Raw genomic sequence first — 17,763 nt, forward strand, 5'->3', positions numbered from 1 at the left:
CTGCCCTGCACGCCTTTCAGCGCTTTGAACCAGCCAGGAGCTTTCTCCAAGAGTTCAATGGAGCAGCTGTTCCTGCTGCCGGGTCTGGCTCTCTCCAGTCTCTGACCTTGCCTGCTTTTGTCCCTCTTGCTGTGCCCTCTGCTCCCCCAGGGCTCGGTGGCTGCTGCCCAGGACTGTGGGACTGGCACAGATCCAGGGGTCGAGACCCTCCTTTCTCTGCCCTTGGAGCTGCCTGGGCACAGCAGCCTTTTCCATCTGGAAGCTGCCCATGGACAGGGAGTCCCCAGCTCCGTTCCTTGCACAAGCTCCAGGAGCCCAGGGCTGCCATCTCAAGTCCCTGCTGGCCCTGGGGGCTCCCAGGTGGGCACAAGTGGGGCAGCAGAGCCAGCAGGGAGCCTGCGAGTCTCTTCCAGCCCTGTCTGCTCTGAGTTTGGGCCTTGGAGCCTCAGGTGGCCAAAGGCAGCTGCTGCTGGTCCCTCTGTGTGCCCCCGTGTCCAGCAGTGCTGCTCCATCCATCTGTGCCCAGCAACGGGGAAAAGCCTCAGCCCTGCAGGGCCAGGAGCTGCCACGCTCTGCCTGAGCAGCTCAGCCAGAGGGAAGGGAGCTGCTCCCCACGGGAACCAGGAGCCAAGGGCTGGAGCACCTCGTTCTGGGGCAGAGCCCAAATTCTGTGAGGGAGTAACAGAGTTATTCACGTGCACTGGTGTGTCAGCTCTGCAGGTGCTGTGCCTGCAAACACATGGCTCGAGATGTGCAAAAGAATTCTGCAACTCTTGGCTGGAGCAGGATGTCAGCAGTGCTGAACTCCAGCTTAGTCCAAAGCAAACACTTTACACCTCTGCTCATATCTGCTAGATTTTTTACATCGGGATATCCAGAGAAAAGCAAACAGAGGAGTAAATATTTTCATTGTTTATGAGAAATGTTTCTCATTTTGCTGAACATCTCTTTTTCAGGATGTGTTATCTTCTTAAAGAAAAAGGAAAAGAAAAATGAGAAAAATATGAAAAACAAGAAAAAAATTTGTAGTGAAAATCTTCTGTAACTTTGGATTAAGAGGTAACTGGTCTTTTTAAAAGGAGAACTCATTTGCTTTGTGCATGTTCTGATGGTCTGGATCCATCTTACGGACTGACCTCAGCATCCTTTTTTTAAAGACTTTGGGTTTTGTTTCCAATATTAAGATTTTTTTATTTTAATTGGAGTTGAAGCAATAGGAGGATGAGAGATGGATTGTGCACGACTGTGTCTTGAGTACAAAAAAAATTGCAATTTGAAACCTGGACCTAAAGTATTGAAAATGAAACTTACAAATCCCAGTGCATTGTGTGACAGCAGCTTTTCCTATAGGATGTGCAGCATCACAAAGACTTCATCAGTGGGGTTGGGAGGGCTTGGAGCTTTGTCCTGTGCCACTCTGGGATGTCATGAACCAGGACTTCACCTGCCACCAGCCCAGGTCACCCTCTGCCACCGCAGCTCCTTGGGCCTTGTGTCCCCAAAGCAGAGACAAAGTGTTTCTGCTGCTCCCCCTTTGCACAAACCCACAGAGAGCTGGGATTTTTCCAAGGCTCGTGTCTCCATTGGGCCATATTCCCAAAGAACCAGCAGCACATCCTGATGAATACGGCGAGTTACGTGGATGGTTGTCAGCTCCACTTCCTGCCTAGAAATCCTGAAATTGCTTCTAAATGCTGCTCCTTCAGCTCCTGGACACCTTCTCACACAGAGCTGGGAAAAAAAATCCCCTGGCCACTGGCTAAAAGGTGAGTTATGCCAAAGTTAGAGCCCTGGGGGAAATCTCTGTCCCTCCCTGACGTTTTAATGTATCTGTACATGGGGGGGTGCATGGATGCGTCTTGTATACAAAGGAAGGAGCGTGCAAGCAACAGGACTGACACTTTCAGTGTCCATGCTATTCCATACCCATGGGCACAGAGACATTATGGAAACCCTGGCAGAGACAGGGCCTTCTGTCCATGGGTACAGAGACATCCAAGAGCCCCTGGCACACACAGAGCCTTCTGTCCATGGGTACAGAGACATCCAAGAGCCCCTGGCACACACAGAGCCTTCTGTCCATGGGTACAGAGACATCCAAGAGCCCCTGGCACACACAGAGCCTTCTGTCCATGGGTACAGAGACATCCAAGAGCCCCTGGCACACACAGAGTCTTCTGTCCATGGGTACAGAGACATCCAAGAGCCCCTGGCACACACAGAGCCTTCTGTCCATGGGTACAGAGACATCCAAGAGCCCCTGGCACACACAGAGCCTTCTGTCCATGGGTACAGAGACATCCAAGAGCCCCTGGCACACACAGAGCCTTCTGTCCATGGGTACAGAGACATCCAAGAGCCCCTGGCACACACAGAGCCTTCTGTCCATGGGTACAGAGACATCCAAGAGCCCCTGGCACACACAGAGCCTTCTGTCCATGGGTACAGAGACATCCAAGAGCCCCTGGCACACACAGAGCCTTCTGTCCATGGGTACAGAGACATCCAAGAGCCCCTGGCACACACAGAGCCTTCTGTCCATGGGTACAGAGACATCCAAGAGCCCCTGGCACACACAGAGCCTTCTGTCCATGGGTACAGAGACATCCAAGAGCCCCTGGCACACACAGGCCTGGCACACACAGGCCTGGCAGCACAGGTGGCTTTCCCCACAGGCTGCAGGAGATGAGAAAACAACATTTGCCAACACTGACTGCAAGCCACAGCTCTGGGTGCTCCCCATGAACCTCAGCTCTGGGACCACTGTCTGCCCCAAGCTCCAGGGACTGCAGTGGGAGCCTGGCTGGGCTCTGCCCTGGGGCCATCCTGCAGGGACAGCTGCAAACAGGGAGCATTCCCTTGCCACAAACAGCCAAGCCAGGGCTGCAGGGCAGCTGCTCCAGCCCGGAGTGCACTGCTGAGTGCTGTGCTCTGGGGCTGGGGCTCCCTGCACAGGGGACTGGACTGGTGTGCCACAGGAGACAGAGAAGCTGCAGCTTCAGCCTAACTGAGGTGGGTGCGTGGGCTGGGAAGAGTGGGGAGGCTCAAGGGGATTCACAGAGCTCATCCTGCTGCAAGGACGAGGAAAAGGGAGTGGGAACTCAGCAGTGAGGAGAGCTGAGGGCTGGAGAGCAGCTCTGAATGACACTAAAATCCCACTGCACCTCTGAGACATTGCTGCTCCTCAGCCCGTGACAGGATGAGTCCCTAAGCCTGGGGCTCAGCCTTCCTCGTGGTGAGGGGCACCAAGGAAGGCAACAGTGTGATGGAGACTGCCATGGGCTGGGAACTCACTGGGGGAAAAGAGGGAGCAGTTGGGAAGTTCAAGGCAGGTGGGGGACAGAACTGTTCAGAGAAGGGCTGAGCTACAGCTTGAGCAAGCTGCAAAATGTCATTTGGGGTCATCCCAGATTGATTTCATTTCAGAAGCTATTGAACAAGTTTATTTTGGGGTGGTGGCATGTTTTCCCTGGGAGGCGTACACTCTGCACACTTGAGCTGTGTTGCTGAAATGCTCCAGCAGGTCTGTGCTGCAGGTCACCCCATTTCTTCTTTGGCTGATTGCGGCCCGCTGCTGAGCTCCAGCAGAGCCCTGGCAGAGCCCAGAGCAGCCTCAGCACCCGCAGAGCCCGGCTGCAAGGAGAGAAACCAGAAAGTGCCCGTCAGCTGAAGGCTCCTGTCCCCTTGTCCCAGCTGCCCACGGTGCCCAGGCCATGCTGGCCATGCCCAGAACTGTGCCCAGAGCTGCCCATCCCTGCTGCCTTTGGGAGCAGAGCAGGAGGGCAGGACATGTGCCCAGCCTGCAGCCATCCACGGCACATCCAGCCCTCAGCAGCTGCCCAGAGCAGGATGCTCCCGTGCTCGCTGCCATCTCCCCAAAGCTCTGATCCCACCATGCCAAGCAGACGGGACCCACCTGACGCCATCCCCCGCTGGAAGAAAAGCTGGTCCCAAACGATGTCCTCAGCCTCTCCAAGGGCACGGCCCATCCACGCCACAGTTGCTCCCAAGCACTTCCTGATTCAGACTGGACCCCAGCTAGAATGCTTCCTCTAGAAAAACACACAACAAATTATTGAAAATAGATTACAGACAAAAAAGGGAACAAGAAAAAAGGTCAAAAATCATATTACTGTCAGGGACTTGAGGAAGGCCCAACCCCTGCATGCCAGGGAAAAACCCACCCACAGGTGAGGGAAGCCCAGGCCTTTCTCCCTTCCCCCCTGCACTGCCCCCCAAAATAACGGTGATCCCAAAGCAAACAGGGGCAGTGGAGCAGCCCAAGCCCTTCCTTGCCTGCAGAGCAAAGCAGCCCCTGTACAGGTTCTGGAGTCCCACCTCTGCTCCCACCATGGGGGTTTGTTTGTGTCGGGCTGGCTGCCCCAGCCCCAGCCCGGGGCACGGTGGGTGCTGGGGGCTGTTGGCAGGGCCAGGAGCCCACTCCCATTTCATCACCACCCCAGCCCATCCCCCAGCCCTGCCAAAAGCAGCCTGGCAGCCGACTGAAGGATCAGCTGCATCCACCCAGCAAAGGGGGGAACCTTTGGTTCCTGGCCAGGTTGTGCAATGCCCAAATCTGGGAGCATCCCCCTGCGTGTGGACTCACCTGCTAATTCCCTGTGGAGCCTGGCTTTGGAGAAGGTGCCAGAATCGAAGTCCATCATCCTCAGCTGCCGGTGGCCAGGTGGAGGAAGAGGTTGTCATCCTTGATGTCATCCTTGCTGTCCTCAGCAGCAGCAGCCCCACCTGGTACAGCTCCTCCAGGGGCTCCTTCTCCTTCCCTGGGGGTGAGCCCAGGCTGTCAGGGTTCTGCCCAGGGCCCAGAGCTGTCAGGGAACCAGGACAAGCAAAACCAGCTCAGATGGTGGCCACCAGTGCTGGGCAGAGCAGCTCAGCTCCAGCACAAGGGCTGCGTGTCCCCATCTGATGACCCCTGGGCAGTGACACAGGCAGGACAAAATGTCTGGGTTCCTTTGCTTCTGATTGCCAAGGCATGTGTGGAGCTGCAACTTACCAGGGCCTTGCATCAAAGTGTGCCTGTGGCTCTCTCCCTTCTTCTAGGGCCGATCAATATCCTGCAGCCAGGGATCACAGGACAGCTCTTCTAACGAGGGCCTGTCCGAGTGCAGCATGGATAAACACCGCCTGATCACATCTTGGCACTCTGGGCAGAGAAACCAGAACCCGCCGGTCAGCTGGAGAAGGCTCCTGTTGGCTTTGCCCCACTATTCCCGTGCCCAGGCCATGCTGGATGTGCTCAGAGCTGGGCCTAAACTTCCCCATCAATTCCCTGTTTTGGAGGAGAGCAGGAGAGCAGGACATGTGCCACCTCCTCAGCAGCTGCCAGAGCGGGATGCTCACGAGCTGCTGCTGTCTCCCAGCACTGGCATTGCCCCCATGGCCAGAGATGAGGATCCACCTTGAGAGAGCCGTCGTGGCAACGAGAGCTGATGGTTCCAGCTGATGTTCTGGCTCCTCCTGAAAGGGTGCTCCCCGCAGACCATCTGGTGCAGCAGGATGCCCAGGGACCAGATGGTAGCTGGCTTGCCGTAGTAAAATCCAAAGTGGATCCATTCTGGGGGGCTGTATGACGGTGTTCCTGTGGAATACAGATGGGGTTCATCAGGGGGATGCTGCTGCTCCCAGAGCCTGGCCCCAGCATCCCTGGGCGTGTGGGGGCTGCCCCAGTGGCACACGGGGTGACCCGCTGCCCTCTCGCCAGCAACTGGGACTTGTGTATAGACTCGGGGTTGGAAAAGAAGCCACTGGGGTTGGAAGAGGGCAGCAGAAGTCCTGGCAAGGCCCGACCATGAGGAGGAAAAACCCACCCAGTGCTTGGGAAAACCATGCCTTCATCCTCCCTGCCTGCACTGCCCAAAAACATCATGAATCCAAAACAAACCAGGTGAGTGGAGCAGTCCAAGCCCTTTGTCACCTGCACACCAAACTGCCTGGGACACAGGTTACAGCCCCCCTCTCTGCTACCCCCACCCACCCGTGTTTTTGTTGGGCTGGCTGCCCCAGCCCCAGCCCCAGTCTTGGGCAGAGTGGTGGGCAAAGGCTGCCAGCAGGGCTGGAAGCTGGCTCCCCACCCAGCCCTGCTCAAACGCAACTCAGCTGAAATCTCAGTGCCATGAAGGGCAGCAAAAGGGAGAATCCCTGCTGCCACACCCAGCTTGGGCTGTGAGATGTTGGGCCATGAGATGCCAGGACCGAGAGCACACCCCTGCGTGGGCTCACCTGCAAAGCGAGTGTAGGCTGTGTCTTGCAGGTAGGTGCCACAGCCAAAGTCAATCAATTTGGCCTGCCCGGTGGCCAGGTCAACCAGGATGTTCTGTGGTTTGATGTCCCTGTGGAGGACCCCACAGCTGGTGCAGTGCTGCACGGCCACCAGCACCTGGCGGAACAGATCCCGCGCCACCTCCTCGGACAGGAATCCCCGTGCCCGAATGAAATGATGCAGGTCCTGAGACCGCTTCGGGCGTTCCAGCACGATCAAGATGTATTTGGGGAGCTCAAGCCACTCCAGCAGCTGGACGACACCGGGGAAGCCAGTGGACACCTTCTCCAGCAGCACGATCTCCAGGGGTGCGCTGGTGCCGTCGGGCTGCGGGAGGAGCACGATGCAGTCAGTGGGGCTGATGCCGTGCCAGTGGTCGGGAACCCCTCACCCAGCACGGGATGCTCTTCGCCCTGCGCTGGCCCCACGCCCGCTCTCCCTCGAGGTGTCCTGGTGGCTCCCACCCTGCCGGGCCTCGGCTCATCCCCGCCCGGCACGGCCTGGCTTCTGCCGCTGGCCCCGCTCACTCACCAGCTCGCCCCAGTGCCGGACGCGGTTCCTTGGCACCCTTTTGATGGCCACCTGCAAGCCAAGAGCAGCAGCGGGCTGAGCATGCCACCTACCCTGCCCTGCCCTGCCCCAGCCCCATCCTCCTCCTCCTCCTCCTCCTCCTCCTCCTCCTCCCCCCCCCTCCTCCTCCCCCTTCTCCTTTTCCTTCTATCCCTCCTCCTCCTCCACCCCCTCCTCTCCCTCCTCCTCCTCCTCCTCCTCCTCCGCCCGCCGCCGGCCCCGCCGCTCACCGGGGCGCCGTCCGAGCGCCGCGTGGCCGCGAAGACGCTGCCGAAGCCGCCGCTGCCCAGCAGCGAACCCAGCCGGTACCGCTCCTGCAGGGCCTCCTGCGCCTTCCCTGCGGGCGGGACGCGGCTGTCAGCGCTCGGCCCGGGGCCAGGAGCGGCCCCCGAGCGCCCCCCGACCGCCCCGGGCCGGCCCTCCCCAGGCGTTCGCTCCCGGCAACGGGACAGCGGCGGCTCGGGGGCGGCGGCCGCGCTGCCGAGCGGCGGAGCTCGGGCCGGGGAAGCCGCAGCGGAGGCGGCGGCAGCGGCCGCGCCGCGTGTGTCCTCCGCGGGGCCCGGGAGGAGCCGGGGCCGGGGCCAGGCTCGGGCCAGGCGGAGCCAGAGGGAGGCGATGCCGCCCCAGCCCCAGGCACCGATGCCCGCCCAGAAGCGCCACCGCCAGCACGGCCAGAGCCGGGCGGAGGCGAGACCCCGGCGGGACGGCCGGGGGCGGGGATGGGGCAGCCCCGCCCGGAGCCGGGGGCGGGCCGGGGGCATGGCCCGGCCGGGAATGGGGAGAGAGAGACTGGGAGAGGAGGGGACAGCGGGAAAGGGAGAGCGGGAGACGGTGCGGGACAGCGGGAGAGGGAGAGGAGAATCAAGAGGGAGTCTCTGCTTTGGCTGCTGCTGCTGCAACTGAAGCTCCGGGGCCGTTTGTCCCCGTGTTCGTTTTTCCGTTGCCCGCTCACCCCCACGCCCAGCCCCCCGCTCCCTGGGGGCAGCCCCTGAGCCTGTCCAAAGACGGGAACTTTGCCGTGTTCAGCCCAGACCTAGAGTCTGGGCTCCTGCATGGGGGCAGAGGTATCTCCTCGGTCGCTGCTGTACATTGTCCCCGCTGAGGATCAAACCCTGTCGGGGCACATTTCCTGGCTGAAGGATTCCCTGGTCCTGGCCCTGCACTTATGGCTCCAGCGTTGCTTTCCAGTGAATACTGGAAGGCAAACTGTGTGGCTCATGGTACTTTTGAGTGTCTAGAACTCGCTAAGTCACTGATCTTAGAGGTGAGATGCATTTGGAATTAATGGGATGGAGAAGCAGTGCAAGATGGAAAAAGGCAGCAGAGAAATAAATAGAGGAAGACATCTTGGACTGTTTCTTTCAATTTTCATTTCACTTCTGGAAAGCTGTTTCAGTTTTCCGGGAATCTTCTCCACAGTCCTGTTTGCTCTTCTCAAGAACCTTTCCTGGAGAACCAGGTTGAGCTCCTGTCACAAGTTGTGCCACCACCTGCAGCTTCTCTTGGCTTTCCACAGCGGCAGCGCAGCAGGACTTGCAGCAGAGCAGGACAAAGGTTTGGAGAACTTGACAGCTTGTCCTTTCTTTTCCTGGTGAGCTGGGGAGTTGTGCCAGTGGTGAGGTTTTCATTGTGACTGTTCCAGCCTTGGGAAACAGGAGGTGGAACCAGGACTTGTTAGGGAATACAAGCCTGACTGAATGCAGAGAAGGAATCTCCAGAGCTCGCAGCCAGAAATGGAGAGTTGTGTGATAATCATTCCCACATCTCCATGGACACCTGGAAAGTGATCTAGAACATGAAAATGGGACAGAGGGAGTTTGTTTCTGTGTTCAGTTTGGGTGATTCTACATCTCCAGTGCTGGTATAAATCAAGAGCACAGTCAGTTCATGATAAGCACCAGAACAGGCTGGACCTCTGAGAGTAGGTGATGGAATGGATTTGAAAAGGAGAAATGCAGGGAATGACTTGGTGGACTTTGTCTGGAAGAAGGGTATTTTTTTTTTAATTATTTCTAGTCCATTGCTTCTGCTTTTGTCCTTCTTACAAGGCCATTTGCATCCCAGATTCCTCATGAAATGAGATCCCTGAGCTTCTGGAACTGCCTGAAAGATGCCCAGTTCTTGCAGGGACACTCAGGCTGAAACAGGAAGCAATTTTGAAGCAATTGTATTAAACAAAAACCAGTTCTTAAGCAGAGATTGATGTCACTGCCCCCAACCAACCACCATGGGTAAATCTCTGGCTCAGCCTGGAGCAGTGACCTTGAGGGGTGTCCCCACTGCAGGGAGGAATCTCCACAGCCCCCAAGAAGGGAAATGCCAGGAGACGCTGCCATTAAAATTTGGATGGGGCTTTTCTAGTCTGAAGTGCTGCCCTGTCAGTCAGATGTGCCCAGGCTGGGCCAGCTCAGCAGCTCTGCAGGAGCTCTCAGTGGTGTCACTTGGTTGTTCCTTTCTCTGGGGATTTTTCCAGCCCTGCCACAGCTTCAGCTCCCTCTGAGGATGTGGAACTTTGGGATGGAGGAGCCAGGCTGGTTTCAGCATTATTCACCCCAACAGCAGCGTGACGCCCCTCCTTCATTTCCCACTGGGGCTTTGCAAACAGGGCCTTGCAGGAGTGGTTTGAGCCCATTGCAGGCAGAGCCTCCTGCTCCAGCAGGAACTGCCTTTCCTGTGCCAGGAGCAGGGCAGGTCCTGCTGCAGGAAAAGCCCCAGGCCAGCCCCAGCACAGGGAATGCCTCGGGCACAAGGGCAGAGTGCCCTGCTGGGAGCTGTGCCAGGGAGAGCCTGAGGCACCAAAGGCGCCTTGGCAGCAGCAGCTGCTTGCAGGGCATGGCCAGAAGCCTCCCTTGGCAAGCCGGCCTGGTGGCCAGCACTGCAGAGCTGCTGCCTCAGGGCTCATTTCTGGCTGGGCTCTGCCCCAGCCCACAGAGTGTGACCTCAGCCCTGACTCTGCCACGGCCCTTGTGCCTGAGCCCTGCAAAGCCCAAAGGTCACCTGTGCCCCCCTGGCTGTGCCAGCCCCTGGGGCAGGGGGAGGAAAGGCAGAGAAGGGGCTGGGTTTGGCTCTGGGATGTGGGGTCCAGCAGAGACCATGAGGAGTCGAGGCAGTGGATGGAGTGCACTGAGCAGCCCCTTCTGCCCATGCAGTCCTGGAAGGGTTTGGATGGGAAGAGCTCTGCAGTGCTCATCTCATCCAAACCCCGCCATGAGCAGGGACATCTTTCACCAGATCAGGTTGTTCAGAGCCCTGTCCCAGCTGGACTTGAATGTTTCCAGGGACGGGGCACTGACCACCTCCCTGGGAACCTGTCCTGGTGTATCACCACCCTCATCATCAAACATTTCCTCCTTATCTGTTCTTATCTGAACCTCCCTTCCTTTAGTTTAAAACCACCCCCCCTTTGTCCCGTTGTGCCAGGCCCTACTAAAACCTTTGTCCACCCTTGTATTCCCAATGAGCCGGGTTTCCATGGCAACTGCCAGGACAGGTGACCCAGGTGTCACCCCCAGTGAGGGCTGCCATGGAAACAGTGCCCAGCACTGCCCCTTTCTGTCTGGCTGACCTGGCCTTTGGCCCTGGCCCTGGCGTTTGCTGCTGGTTCCGCGGCGCCTGACCGGCCAGCGCGGCACAGGGCAGGTGGCCATGGCACAAGCCTCCAGCAAGGGGTCCCCTCTGGCTCTGGGCAGTGACACCAGCCCTGAGCAAGGGGCCAGGGCAGGTTTCCATGGTGACCAACCATCACAACGGCTCCAGGCCTCGGTTGCCGTGGCACCAAAATAAGGAACGGTCCCCGTGGCCATTGCCATGGCTCCTGGCGGCACCAACGAGTGTCCCGGCAATTGGACCTGGAACAGCCCCGGCACCGCTTTGTCCTGAGGGCTGCCATGGCAGCCGAGGGCAGCAACAGCTCTGCAGGCAAGTGGCCATGGAACCTGGCTGCAGAAATGGCTCCTTGGGGTGGTTCCCAAGGAAACCTGAACTGATGAGGGATGCCATGGCACCCAAACCCAGCAGTGGGGTCAGTGCAGTGTCCATGGCAAGAGCCCCTTGCAATGGCCCAGTGCAGGGTGGGATGATGATCCACCCTCACAGCTGGCCCAGCGCAGGTCTGCCTTGGAAGCACCTTGGGCTTGGCACACACTTGGAGAAGGGTGTCTGAATTCAGCAGACACTCAGGACTTTTAGAGTGCTTCAAAAATAAAAGAGGGAAAATCCCTTTTGGGCTGATTGCAGCCAGTTCTTGACGGGTCTCACTCCCTGATTGGGATGGCCCAGAAAGGTGGAAAAATCTCTCCTCCAACCCGTGCCTCCAAAGAAAGGCTCAGTAGTCTTCAGTCATCCAGTCTCAAGGTAGTTTATTGTGTGTTATCTAAAAGATTTCTCCCTGAGCTGCTGCTGTCCGTTCAGCAGCAAGGCAAGGGCACACTCCGACGCCCAGGGGGCTGGTGCCCTCTTTTATATCACATATTACGTGTTAAATGTTTGTGGTTTTTCCCCAATGCATATCACCTATATTGAACAGTGACTTTCTACTGTAAACCAATCTGTGAGTGCCAACATCACCAAGAACATGGAGGTTAGGAAGAAGAAGGAAAAAGGACAGGACACACCCAAATCCCTCCCTCTTAGAACCTCTGACCCCCACGTACAAAACTCAGACCCCTCTGTACAAGGCCTAAAACCCCACTGTACAGCACTCAAAAAATCTTCCTTTCAATTTCTGACTACTTCTACTATAATATCTAAACTTTTGTGATTTCTTGTTCTTCCTGCAAGGTTGGTAAATTGTTCCATGAATCAGGTCCAAAGCCACAGGGGTCTGTGGCTGCATTCCAGGGTCTCAAATGCTTTTGACCTGGGCCTGGAACATGCAAGAGTGTCCAAGGGACATTCTGGGTTCTGACAAGTTCTCTGACCAAAGCAGATCCCAGGTGAGTGAGGAGAGACCAGATGAGGCTGGGGAATGTGGAGCAAGGTTGTCCACACTGGGTCAGAGCTCAAGGCACAGCTTCTCTGACCTGGGCAGACAAACTCAGGAGAGTCCCTGGGTCAGTATCAGTGAATACTACAATCACCACTTGTGCAATAAGAAAAGTAGTAAAATACCCCCTTTAAAATAGGAATACATATTTCCTATAAACTCTTTGAAATATTTCTTTAGAACTGCAGTAGGAAACCTTCTTAATGAACTGCCCCAGACCAGAGGAAAATCAAGGCAGAGCCATGGTTTGTCAGGATTGGCTTGATCCTAATGAGCCCCGTGGTGCATTTAGAGCTGAGCCCTGGAACCTCAGGCCCTGAGACGAGATTGCACAAAACTTTCCAGGAGTCAAAATCAGAGTAAAAACCCAAAGTTTCTCGAGGAATTAATGGGACCCACTGAGGTCCATCTCCAACACAGGCTCCTCATGGCCTCCTTGGAGGAGAAAACTGGAGGCCAGGATGGCACAAAAACCTCTCAGAGACTCAAAATGGCACAAAAACCTCTCAGAGACTCAAAATGGCATAAAAACCTCTCAGTGTGGAAAGGACAAACCGAAGTACCTTAAATTCCTTCAGTATCTCAAAGCATTAATGAGCCCCACTGAGTGTCAGCACAAAGCTCTCAAGGGACTTGTTAAAGCAGATAACTGGGGCCATGATTGCACAAACCTCTCACAGAGTCTGGATCAAAAGGGAAAACACCAAGTACCTTAAAAGAACTGAAGTACCTTGAAGCATTAATGAGCCCCACTGAGTGTTGTTCCTGACAAAGCCTCTCCAGGGACTAATTACAGCAGATAATTGGAGGCCATGACTGCACAAAGCTCTCAGAGACTCCAAGGCAAAAGCCAAAGCCAAAGTGCTTTGAAAAACCTGCAGTCCCTGGGAGCATGAAGGAGCCCCCAGGGCCATTCCTGAGCAAGGCTCCCCAGGGACTCTTTCCAGCAGATCCTTGAGGCCACTGGGATGTGGGCTAGGGGGGGATGCTGAGGGCAGGACAAGGGGCTGACAGTGCCCAGCATGGCTGGGGCTGTGCCAGGAGGCCCCAGTGCCTCAGGACAATGTGTCTCCTGACAGCCCTTGGTGGCACAGACCCTGCTGTGCCCCAGGGCACCAAGACTTGGCTTCTCTTTGTCCCCACCTGTCATCAGTGCCTCCAGTTCTCTGCTCTGCCTGGGGCCTGGGGACACTTTCTCAGTCGTGTCCCTCAGTGGGACCCATTAAAAGTCAAAGAAACTTTGGAGCTGGATTCTGACTTGGAGTTCTGGAAAGGTTTCTGCAGCTCCCTCTCAGGGCCTGATCTTCAGGGCCTGAGCACAAAGCCCCAGAGGGTCATTAAAGTCCTTGTGCTGTGTCTGTGCTGCTGAGCTGGGCCGGGCTCCTGGCACAGAGGGTGATGCTGGTAACCAAGGAGAGCTTCAAAAGCACATTTCTCTGGATGAGCAGCTCTTCTCCCAGCCCAGCAGGGCTGGGGCACTGCCTGCAGCCAGCCCGGGCTCAGCACAGAGGCACAGAGAGCTTCCATCAGTCAGGGCTGGGAAGTTGCTGAGAAGTGCCTGGGGCAGAATCCCTGGCAGCCCTTGGCACAGGAACCTCTGGCTGCAGGACAATGCAGCTGCAGCTCCTGGAGTGATCTCCTACAGCTGGAACATCCCAATGCCCACAGACCCTGTGAGTACATTCTCTGATCATCTCTTGTGCAGAGCAGCCAGGGGTGCCCAGGGCTGTCCTGCAGAGCAGGGTCCTGCAGCCCAGGGCGCTGTGCTGGGCCAGGGACTCTGCTGCCTGCCAGGGACAGCTCTCAGCCGGCCCGGGGAGCTGCTCCCAGCACTGGAGAGAAGCTGTGGGGGGAAGGAGCCACCCTGAGCAGGGCAGGTGCTGCTGCTGAGAGGTGCTGGCTGGGGCAGGGCTGCTCCCAGCTCCAGACCAGCCTGGGCAGAGCTCCAGAGGACACTTCCCAAAGAAGGTAAACCTGGGATTGCTATAAAGGTCAGGAGCTTTCCTGAGAGTGTTTTCAATTTCCTGCTTGGGTGGGAAAGCTGGGGTGATGACAAAAAGATTTTTGCTTTTTATACATTTTCATATATTCGTAGCTCTGTAAATTACTATCATATACTTATAAAAATATAACCCTTATATTGTAAATGTAGGTAAACTTAATGGGAAGAAATGATGATGTCTAACATCAGTTTAAAATGCTGAATGATTTCTTTATTATAACTATGCTATAATACATTAATATACTATATAAAAGAAGATACTAAGACTACATACTTACTTTCTTTAACTACTATATCTAACTAGTAATAACTTGTGATCCTGTTCGGAGAGTCTAGACACAGGTGGATTGGATTGGCCATCAGGCTCAAACAATCCTCACTGGAATCTAATCAAGCAATCACCCCAGGTAAACAATTCTCTAAACACATTCTACATAGGAAAAACAAGGAGTAGAAATAGAAATTGTTTCCTCTTTCTCTTTGTGCACCTCTATGAAAAATCCTGAGAGTGGGAGAAATGTGCTACCACACCCTTACCTAACTCTTAATTAACTCTATTTAACTACTATTATATACTTACTATAATTATAATCATTAATTAACTCTAGTATGTTTCCTAACCAGTCTCTTAGATTTTGGAAAAATAAGCTGACTGTCTAAATACATTCTTGAAATACTGTATAGCCTTATTATAAGGAAGAGGACCTACAAGAAGAACATTTTGGTTTCTGACCAGAATGTGAGCAGTCGCAACAAAAAGTGAAGGCAAAGAAGCCCTTGGACCTACTCCAATGGGTTGAGCCAGGGGTGTGTAACTGGGACAATTGACTCTCCTATTGGATGTTCCTCTTAAATATCCTAATTAATCAACCTTAAGAAATTGTTGAAATCAGGGGCCAGGTGTGCCCCATCCCCACTGGGACACCTGGAAGCTTCCAATAAAGGTCTGGTTTTTACTTTACTGGTCTAACACTGTTGCAAGGGTTTTTTTCTCTTTTGATTATAGACAACAGGGGGATGAGAGAAGCAGAACAGGAATTGTGATCCCAGAATCACAGAACATTCTGAGTTGAAAGGGACACACAGGATCATCAAAGGAATGTTTGAACATTTACAGAGACTCCAGAACTGTGACTTTGGGTGGTCAGTCTCTCTGCTGGCAGCCTCCCAAAGGGCCTTCAGCCACTCCTCAGCACTGGACAGCAGCAGCATCACCTTTGCAGGGCCCAGCAGGGCTCTCCTGAGCTGCCCTCGCCCAGCTGCACACAGACCCTGCCCCAGCCAGGGCCCTGCACACAGGCAGGTTTCTGTAGGGCCGGGCCGAGGGCACACAGGGTGGGATGGGCTCTGTGAGTGCTGGCAGGGACAAGGCACCTCTCAGGAGGGAATGTCCAGGCCCAGGGAGATGCTCAGGGAAGCAGAGGGGGCTGAACAGAGCAGTGCTGGGGCAGGAGGGCACTGTTGGAGTGTGGGAGGTGCCGGGCACAGCTGGGCACGGGAACACTGTCCTGAGTGCCCGGCTGTCTCTGCCCTGCCCTCTCAGGCACAGCACCACAACATCTTCTCCTGTTTCTGTACTCCCCTGATATTGTCAGTGTTTTCTGGTGCTCTCAGGGAGGCTCTGGCATTTGCAGCAGCTGAGTCAGGCACTGCCCTTGGCATTCCTGCCAGGCAGGGCTGTCCATGGGAATGGGATGTCCAAGCTTCCCTGGGACCTGTGGGGCTGTGGGCAAAGCAGTCCATGGGAAAGGGGAATGAGCTGAGCCCCTCCCTGAGATCCCATCATGGGCACAGCCGGGGATCTCCTTGCTGTGCCCTTCCCAGCTCTGAGCTGCCCTCCTGGGTGCAGAGCTGTGCCAGAGCCTCTGGGAGTTCCCTGAATGTCCCACGGGGAAGTGCAGAGCTGCCACAGCTGAGGAAATGCTGCTGGATTGGCCAAGGGAGCCGTGAGTGTCCTTGGCACAAGGGGGTGCTGAGAGCTTGCCCAGAGACCTTTGGAGAGGGTGAGACATTCAGGGATCCCTCTGCTCTGGGCAGGGTCTGGTTTATCCCAGGGTGACCCAGGGGTGTGACTGTGCTCTGATTCCAGCCAAAGGTGCAAAGCCAGGGCAGTTGGGAACAAGCCCATCCAGCCCCTCACCTGCCCTCAGCCACAGGGAATCCTTTGCCTCTCACATTTCTCAGTGGCAAACGCTGAGTGCAGCAGGAATGCTGGGGATTTCTGACCTAAGAGAGCCAGAAATTATGTGTGGGTAGGAAAACAATTCCTAAACCAGCTACTGCCAGCCTCTCCTGACTTGTCACTGTCCTTTCTGCCTGAACAGGTCCCCATGTGCAGCCACAGCCAATGTCCAACAGCAGCTCCATCAGCCACTTCCTCCTGCTGGCACTGGCAGACACGCGGCAGCTGCAGCTCCTGCACTTCTGCCTCTTCCTGGGCATCTCCCTGGCTGCCCTCCTGGGCAACGGCCTCATCATCAGCGCCGTAGCCTGCGGCCACCACCTGCACACGCCCATGTTCTTCTTCCTGCTCAACCTGGCCCTCAGCGACCTGGGCTCCATCTGCACCACTGTCCCCAAAGCCATGCACAATTCCCTCTGGGACACCACCACCATCTCCTACACAGGATGTGCTGCTCAGGTTTTTCTGATTATCTTCTTCCTTGGAGCAGAGTATTTCCTCCTGACCATCATGTGCTACGACCGCTACGTCTCCATCTGCAAACCCCTGCACTACGGGACCCTCCTGGGCAGCAGAGCTTGTGCCCACATGGCAGCAGCTGCCTGGGCCAGTGGCTTTCTCTATTCACTGCTGCACACGGCAAATACATTTTCCCTGCCCCTGTGCCATGGCAATACCCTGGGCCAGTTCTTCTGTGAAATCCCCCAGATCCTCAAGCTCTCCTGCTCCAAATCCTATCTCAGGGAACTTGGGCTCATTGCAGTTAGTGCCTGTTTGGTATTTGGTTGTTTTGTGTTCATAGTTTTCTCCTATGTGCAGATCTTCAGGGCTGTGCTGAGGATCCCCTCTGAGCAGGGACGGCACAAAGCCTTTTCCACCTGCCTCCCTCACCTGGCCGTGGTCTCTCTGTTCCTCAGCACTGCAGCATTTGCTCACCTGAAGCCCCCCTCCATGTCCTCCCCATCCCTGGATCTGTCAGTGTCTGTTCTGTACTCGGTGGTGCCTCCAGCCCTGAACCCCCTCATCTACAGCCTGAGGAACCAGGAGCTCAAGGCTGCAGTGTGGACACTGATGACTGGATGCTTTCAGGAACATTAAACAGCTGGCCAATTTCTGCAAATCACTTGTAATAAAAGTCATCTTTGATACTTCTTGTTGGTTTCATTTTGGAGGTTCTTTTTTCCTCTTTTTAATGTTTTTCAGATTGTTCACAAATAAGTATTATTTTTTGTGCCATTTCTCCTTTTGTTTCTCTCCACCTTCCCTGTGGCCACAGACTGTGTCAATGAGGGGCTGCACTCTTGGTGGCTTTAAAGGAACTCAAGGATGTCCCAGCACAGTTTTCTGCAGAGATGCCCTTTTGTTGCCTTCTCTGGAGCTGCAGCAGCAATGTCTGTGTGCAGAGCTGGGGCAGATCAGTGCTGGCACAGCAGCTGTGCCCAGCAGCAGCAGCACTTGGTGTTGCCAGTGCTGCTCCCGTGGCCCTGCCCCGCTGCCCTGGTGGCCCTGGTGTTGCTGCAGGGCCTGAGTGCTCTCGGGGCCGGGCACAGTCCTGGGGGTGGCAGTGCCGGGGCTGCAGCAGGGACAGCCCATGGGGCACTGCTGGGGCAGCGCTGACGCCTCAGGCCAGGGCCTGGGGGCTCCAGGCTCCTTGCCCAGGCTCTCTCAAGAACACGGCCAGGCCAGTGCTCAGCACAGAAAACCCCCGTGAGCAGCCCCAGGCTGGCCGTGGGCAGGCTGGGGTC

Source organism: Anomalospiza imberbis, unplaced genomic scaffold (genome assembly GCF_031753505.1).
Source record: "Anomalospiza imberbis isolate Cuckoo-Finch-1a 21T00152 unplaced genomic scaffold, ASM3175350v1 scaffold_106, whole genome shotgun sequence".
NCBI lineage: Eukaryota > Metazoa > Chordata > Aves > Passeriformes > Viduidae > Anomalospiza > Anomalospiza imberbis.